Source organism: Solanum lycopersicum, chromosome 12 (genome assembly GCF_036512215.1).
Source record: "Solanum lycopersicum chromosome 12, SLM_r2.1".
NCBI lineage: Eukaryota > Viridiplantae > Streptophyta > Magnoliopsida > Solanales > Solanaceae > Solanum > Solanum lycopersicum.
Window position 1 is genome coordinate 47,970,614 of NC_090811.1, and position 7,907 is coordinate 47,978,520.

General features: G+C 30.7%; 2 pseudogenes; both read right to left on the bottom strand.

Annotated features, from left to right (window-relative positions):
- Window positions 1-5,406: 5,406 nt before the first annotated feature.
- LOC101257343 (phospholipase A1-IIgamma-like) lies at window positions 5,407-6,024 on the bottom strand (annotated as a pseudogene).
- Window positions 6,023-7,034, bottom strand: LOC109118718 (phospholipase A1-II 7-like; annotated as a pseudogene).
- Window positions 7,035-7,907: the final 873 nt, after the last annotated feature.

Below are 7,907 nucleotides of genomic sequence, written 5' to 3' on the forward strand. Positions count from 1 at the left end.
GCTCTTAAAGAAATTGACACATGGGGCATTGTTTCATGTCCTTTAAATGTTCGCCCTATTGTATGTCAATAGTTTTATTCAATCAAACTCCATTCTGATGGAACTTTTGATCGATACAAAGCTTGATTGGTTGTTCTTGGTAATAGACAAGAGTATTGGGTGAACTATGAGGAGACTTTTGCACCCGTAGCAAAAATGACTATGGTGCGAACTATTATTGTCATTGCTACATCACAAAACTGGTCTCTTTATCAAATAGATATCAAAAATGCTTTTCTCCATGGTGATCTAAAAGAAGTTATTTATATGAAACCTCCACCTGACAATACAATAAAAAGGAGTGTATAGCACACTTCAATGGATCAAGAGAAGTAGGTGGAAGAAGTTCCAAAAACAGATAGTAGCATCAGTATAGGGGGAAATGATCTACTATACATGGCAATCAAGGAATTCTAGTATTTTTAAGAACAAGATGTGGTTCATCTTGTATTCCAAACATACTTAGAAAACATTGAACATCTTTATAATACAACAAAGTTTAAGAACATTTTCATAACTAGAAAATTAAAACTAGTAGCGAAACTAGAATCAGAAACAAATTTAAAAAATATATGAAATATTTTTCTTCAAAAAGAATTGTTGTAATATGTTTCTAAAGAATCTTACTGATTCCAACAAACTTTACCGAAATACGAAGTTACCAAGTTTAATGAACCATTAAAGAACAAAAGAATAGAAAAACTGAAATTAATTCACAAATCTAAAATTTGTAAAACACGTACCAGAATCTGGAAAAAATTTAATAGAAAAAAAATCAAGTCCACTGAATTCAAAGTGTCCCCTTAAGGAAATTATTCCCCTCTAGTATTCGAGGTTTGATTTGAAATATAACCTCCCTGGGTAAAATGATCTCAATCACCAGAGTGTAGGTACCAAAAACTTCGGTGTCAGTGAACCACTCAATAGTAGTAAAGTACATTTAGAATACTAGATTTAGTAGTTATAAAAGAAATCCATGAATTCTATATTTAAAATGCGAGAAAATCCCTCAATTTATAGAAACCAAAGGGTGGTGCGAAAAGTTTCTTATTGTGCCTACTGGAAAGGTCACAAACCTTTGGAAAAGTCACAATCATTCCGAAAGGTCGTCAGCTTTCATAAAAGTCACAAATTTTAATAAAAGCCACAACTTTTCATAAAAGTCTTAAATTTTCATAAAAGTCTTAACTTTTCATAAAAGTCGCAACATTTCACAAAAGTCACAACTCTTCAATTTCCATTCACACCTTTTTAAAATCCAACAATCCCCCGCATAAATGGGAAATGACTCAAAGATAGAGAGATGGACAAGTATGTGTACTTTATAAGCAAGAAATAATTGTATCTGGATAAGTAGGTTTCCCGTTGGACTTTCATAATTAACATATGTCAGATATACTCGGTCAATCGGTAGATTGATATCTTTGAATCGTCGAACTTTGGTGTATACGTAGACAACCATATGTCACACAATTAATCCTTTACCATTTATGGTTCTTACTGTTATGTTTGTTTTAGCCCTGAACACCTACTGGTTTCATGAGTGTATAGAGAGATGAGCTTTTGGCAATCATCTTCTTTGAAGCGGCTTACACTTCACATTCACATAGGTGATCCCTAACCGTGTTATCCCGTAGATACACTATTTAGTCAATTCTGCCAAATTTAGCAAATCATTAAAACTATTAAGCTTTAATAACTCATTAACAAGCCTTAATGGTGTATCCTTGTCCTTGAGCATTGTCTTCTTCCAATTCTACATTTAAGAAAGTTTTTTTCACATTCATTTGATGAATTTGGAGGTCATATACCACACTAATAATTTTTGCATCTGAATGGATGTAATTCTAATTACTAACGAGCATATATATCGACAAGATCAAAACCTTTTTTTTTGTCTAAAGCCTTTGACACAAAGTCTTGCTTTATATATTTTCAACAGTTCCATCAACTATTATTTTCCTTCTAAAGATTCACTTTGAACCCAAAGGTTTATTTTCTTGAAAAAAATAACTTTAACTTCCAATATGGTCTATTGACATCATCTTTCCAAAGGACGAGTCTACAGAAGAACAATAAATGTTACAAAATCATATTCAAAGGAAGTAAATGTCCTTTAACATTTACTAAGCCTTTGAATCTCTTTATTATGTAGATTATCCTTTTTGATTTCCTATGCCTTTTAGACCCTTCTCTAGACTACTCAAGTCTAATTTTACACTCCACATTCATAGGTCATACTTTAATTCTTTTAGGAATAAGAACTTCAATTTTGACTAAGTACCCCCACACTTTGAAATATTTCAAGTTGTATTTCCTTTCTTTCCATTTCTCATATGGAAAAAGATTGTATTCGGATCAAACAAAATCACTTTCTTTCTAAAAAGACAAAACTTTTTGTTGTTCCCTTTTGATGTAAGGATAGTTCCTCCACACAAGTTTTGTGTATATCCGAACTTATAAATAATGCATCCATCATTTCTTTCAACGTTCGATTTTTCATTAGATTGAGATGAATATGGCAGTTGTTTGATACATATTCCATTTTCCAAACATATTTCTACACAATGAGATTTATACTCTCCATTATTATCAATTTTTATATTTTTTCACACTGATTTTCAACTTCGATATTACATTGTCTAGACATTTCTATTGCTTCATCCTTACCATTCAGCAAATAGACATAGTCATTTCTAATGCAATTCTCAATAAAAGTAACAAATACTTTTCCCACCATTCGATGATGTTACTTCATATCACAAATGTCAGTGTAAATCAATTCTAAGGATTAGAATTCCTTTGAACAAATTTATAAGAATGCTCAACACACTTAGATTTCACAAAAATTTAACATTTTTATTTATTGCGTTCAAAGTTAGGCAAAACTTCTAAGTTGATCAGTTTTTCATACAAGGTTTTGTAATTGACATGCCCCAAGTGTTCATGTCACAAACATTGACTCAAGCAAGTAAGAACAAATAAAACATTGAGTTCGAAAAGCTCTTCGCAAGGTAGTTTTTTCCTCACTAATATTTTATTCCTATTTCTTACAATTTTGTAATACAAACATTGTTTAGATTGTCAAATGTCCTTTTCAGAAGGACATTTTCATAACTTTCAATATAATTGTTATAGAACTTCCCATGAATAGAGTTTCATCGGGTTCAATAAAGACAATATAGTCCAAATGTTATTTTTATAAAAACATAACAAATGACTATTCACAAATATTCATGTCTATGCAAATACTTTTATTATAATGAACATATCTTTTCATGAAAATCACAACATTTTAAGTAATATTTTTTTCCATTAAAGAACATAATTATTTTGAACAAGTATATATACAATTTGGATGTTTCGTACTAGTCACACTATATACTAGTAATAGAGAAACTCAACAACCACAATACCAAATATACTCCAAGAATTTTGTGGGTATAACATAATATAAAAGTATCATTGAATTTCATATCTTTTGCTCCAAAGTTAAATTAGACCCCAAGTCTAATCATAAGCAAATAACCCCCACATTTCAAATGTGATCTCAAAAATATTTTTCAAGTATTTTAAAATAGTTTTTTCACATACTTTAATGTTGAAAACATTATTCTATTAAAGAATTATAGTCCTGCAATTCTCTTCGACAATGTTTACACAATGTCAAAGTTCAAGACACAAAATCATAAATTCGAAGTAAGTGGTATTTTTCCTCTATCATAAATAGACATACCACTTAGTATTTTAAATTCTAACAATAAGGACAAAAATATTGTATAATTAATTTCTATATTATATTGAAGTTTATAGAAAATAAAAAGTACAACACTAACTTATTATGTGAAGTTTTCATATTCTTCAAACCAATTGCATAGTACAATTTATCCAGAGTATAAAACCACAAAATATTTTAGTCTACAAAAATCAGACACACTAACATTTCTCACGGGGTAAAAAAACTACAAAAGTATTTTTTTTTCTCCAAACAGAATAACACATATCCTTTATCACATAAAAATGTTTTTCTTATCAAATAGTCTTCTAACTATAACATTTTGACATACTATTTTATCAAACAAAAATATGCATCTCTCATTTTTGCGAACTAAAGAATTTTAAAAGCAACAATATTTGCGAAGTAAAATTCATTCCACAACATATGGTTTGCAGGTCTTTTTCCAATACACATAATAAAAAAATCAAAGATGATAACTCTTAGAAACAATTTTCCTCCTTAGATAATTTAATAAGAAGGTTACCTGGTAATCTTTAAACGGAATGCCATAAATTTTTTTTGTTACATTCTCACTTCGACCTTGCTAAACGAAGCAACGAATTATGGAGAAATAATGCATTTATCTTCTACTTTCATGATCAGATTCTTTCAATCAGTAGAATACAAAAATTACTAACAATATAATAATTTCCTTAAGATTATTGTTCATCTTATATTTCAAACATACTTCGAACAAAACTTTGAATATCTTTGTAAGATAACAAAAAGTTTAAGAACATTTTCACAACTAGTAAATTAAACTAGTATCGAAACTAGAATCACAAAACGATTTAAATAAATATGCAAAATATTTTTCTTAAAGAAGAATTGTTGTTAATATGTGTCTAAAGTATCTTGCTGATTCCAACAAACTTTGCAGGAACACGAAGTTACCAAGTTTAATGAACCTTAGTGAAGAACAAAAGAATAGAAGAACTGAAATTAATTCACAAATCTAATATTTGTAAAACACATACCAGAATCTGGAAAATTTTTAGTAGGAAAAAGATCAAGTCCATCGAATTCACAGTGTCCCCTTAAGGAAATTATTCCCCGCTAGTATTCGAGGTTTGATTTGGAATATGACCTCCCACGGTAAAATGATCTCAATCATCAGAGTATAGATACCAAAAACTCTGGTGTCAAAGCTCGAGTGGAATGGTGGGGAAGGCTGCTTAGATAGGGCGATAGCCCGGTTTAGGAAAGCACTCAATGACAATAAAGTACACTTAGAATACTAAATTTAGTAATTGAAAAAGAAGTCCATGAATTCTATATTTAAAATTAGAGGAAATCTCTCAATTTATAAAATTAGAGGAAATCCCCGATAGAAGGTGACTCAAAACACTAGAGGCTCTTTAAGGTGTAATATTTGTTTGGTATGGTAATATTTCACATTTCATTACCAAAAAAAAAACAATTTTATTCATCTCCTAAAACACACCATTACAATTGATTTGATATATATATATATATATACACACACACACACACACATATATATATATATATATATATTTCTCAAGCTCATGGAAAATTATTTATTCAAACATTACATGAAAAGAAATAAATTAAAACGGCATAACTTCTCAAAACTCATACTCCTCATAATCCTTGAGAATCCATTTTCCATCTTGTTGTTTAACCATCCCATTGTGCTTCTCGACCCACCAAGCTCCAGGTACCAGATATTCAGCTTTTAAGATGTCCCATCTCTTGTTCACAAGTGCAAGATCACGATTAACCTCTAGTTTAAAACCATGTAAAGGTCCAATTCCTTGAGTACCATCAATTCCGTGCAAGTAACCTTACAAGCTATGCCTAGTGTTTTGGTCCCCAGGATTCAATTTCAAATAAGGGGATTTTGTGGTGTCAATTATTATTTCCTTTCCAACATTGAAATACCCAATGGGTGGGTATTTTGGTACAATATCTAATAAATTATGAATTCACATGATGTGAAGGTGTTTCAATTTGTTAAATGTGTTAACAAAATTGATCTCCAACTTTAGGACTTGCAAATACAAAAGCTGTCACCGGAAATTCCTTCCCACTGCTTGTTTGTTGATTCCGTTGTAAGCTATGTCTACTGCATGCAGAGTTGCAAGTGATGCACCTAGGCTATGTCCAGCCACTGTTATACTCACCTCGTCGTCCTTGTATTCCTCAACCAATCTTTTCACTTCTTTAAGGACATGAAAACATGAATATTTTTATTAATTTGTAGTGAGATGATGTTAAAGCAAAAAGTCTCACATTGGTGGTTAATGAGATGGGTGGACTCCTTATAACTTGGACGATCCTTCTCTCTTCGAGCTAGCTTTTGGGGTGTGAATTAGGCCTAAGACCTAATTTAACATGCTATCAAAGCAGGACCCGTCTCACCCGATGTTGGAGCCCCAAAAATCAATATTGTCTACGCACCAGATACTAAGCACTGGGTGTGAGGTGGCGTGTTAAAGAATGACAAAAGTCTCATATCAGTAATTAAATGAGATGAGTGAACTCCTTATAAAGCTTGAGTGATTCTCCTCCTTTAAGATAACTTTTGAGGTGTGAGTTAGGCCTAAACCTAATTTAACGGATGATCATACGCTTCAATTGTCAAAATATTTAATATGTACCTGGTCTCTAGCACTTGCTTGATTAAACTTTGATCGCACACTTTCTGATGTATAAATGTTGTAGAAGCCATGATGCACCAACGGTTGGGCTAAACCTCCTTTACCAAATACTTGTGGTCCTGGAATTAGTAAAAATTGAAGGTCATTAACCCACTCCAGAGTCTGAATTGTTCCTCTCCAAGCAATGACAATATCCCTCCTTCCTAGTGAAACTTTACCCTCATCTGTAGCCACAACAACATATCCAATAAAATTTGATTCCTTACCCCATGCTTCCCTTAACAATGATTTTGTAATGAAAGCATTAGGAAGTGGAATACATGAGGTACCATAGAAATATTTGGTTGCGCGATACTTCAATGGATCAAGGCCAACTTTAGAGAAAAAAAAATTATCGAGTATCTACTAGCTCCTGCATTTTTTGATGCTTTTTCTGTAATGAAAGTGTCATAAGTTACGTGAGCTAATTCTCCATATTGAATTATGTCTTTACGAAGATCAACATCCAATGGATTTAATAGCCCTTCCCATTTGTTTTTCTTACTAAGTTCCTCCCATTTCTCAGCCACCATTTTTTATTCTATGCTCTGTATTTTTATTTGGTATGTACTTATCATTTAGCCAATGTAATGTATTTATAGAGAAGAAAACTTGTTTACTCTATTCTTTAAAATGATAAAATAATCTTAATCCCCCAATTAATTAAATGACCAAGCAACTATTAAATTTGTACCACCAAAGTCTCACTTATTTAAGTAGTTGATGACTTTATATAGGAAAAAACTTATCTGTGCCGGGTGTTTACATTAAAATAATTAAAATTTATTATCATGTGATTTAATGAATTAAAACACATATAAATTAATTAAGGTTAAATAAAATAATGTATAAATTTAAACATGTGGCATGGATGTATTGGATTTGTCTAAATTACCCCTTTATTTACTCACGTTTTAGTTATTTGATACTAGTAGATAGATAGATACCTACTTTTAGCGTACTACTAGATATAGGAGCGCCCTTGCTAGTAAAGAACCAATATCTATTATTTTTAATATCTTAAATTTATGTGATATAAATGAAATTTGGTGATTGGATCCAAACGTTTATTGGAGTTGTTAATTATTATGATTTAATTTTAAAAAAAATAATAAGCATTACTACCCTATCCCAATTTAAGTATACTTCAAGAGCCAGCCAAATTGTTTATATGCTTTTTAAATATTTTAATTTGTTAATTGTTATGATTTGTTGGATTTTTTTTAAAATGTAATTTGTATATATGCTACTTCCTCTGTCCCACTAGTTTATGTGATATATATTGAATTTGTGAGAGTCAACTATTTTTTAATATGTTTAAAGTTGTTGATGATATTAATTTATTACAATATTTTAAAAATAATATATGTGTTGAAAAATATTATATTGTGGATGTCCACTACACCAAGAAATTACTCTCACCTATT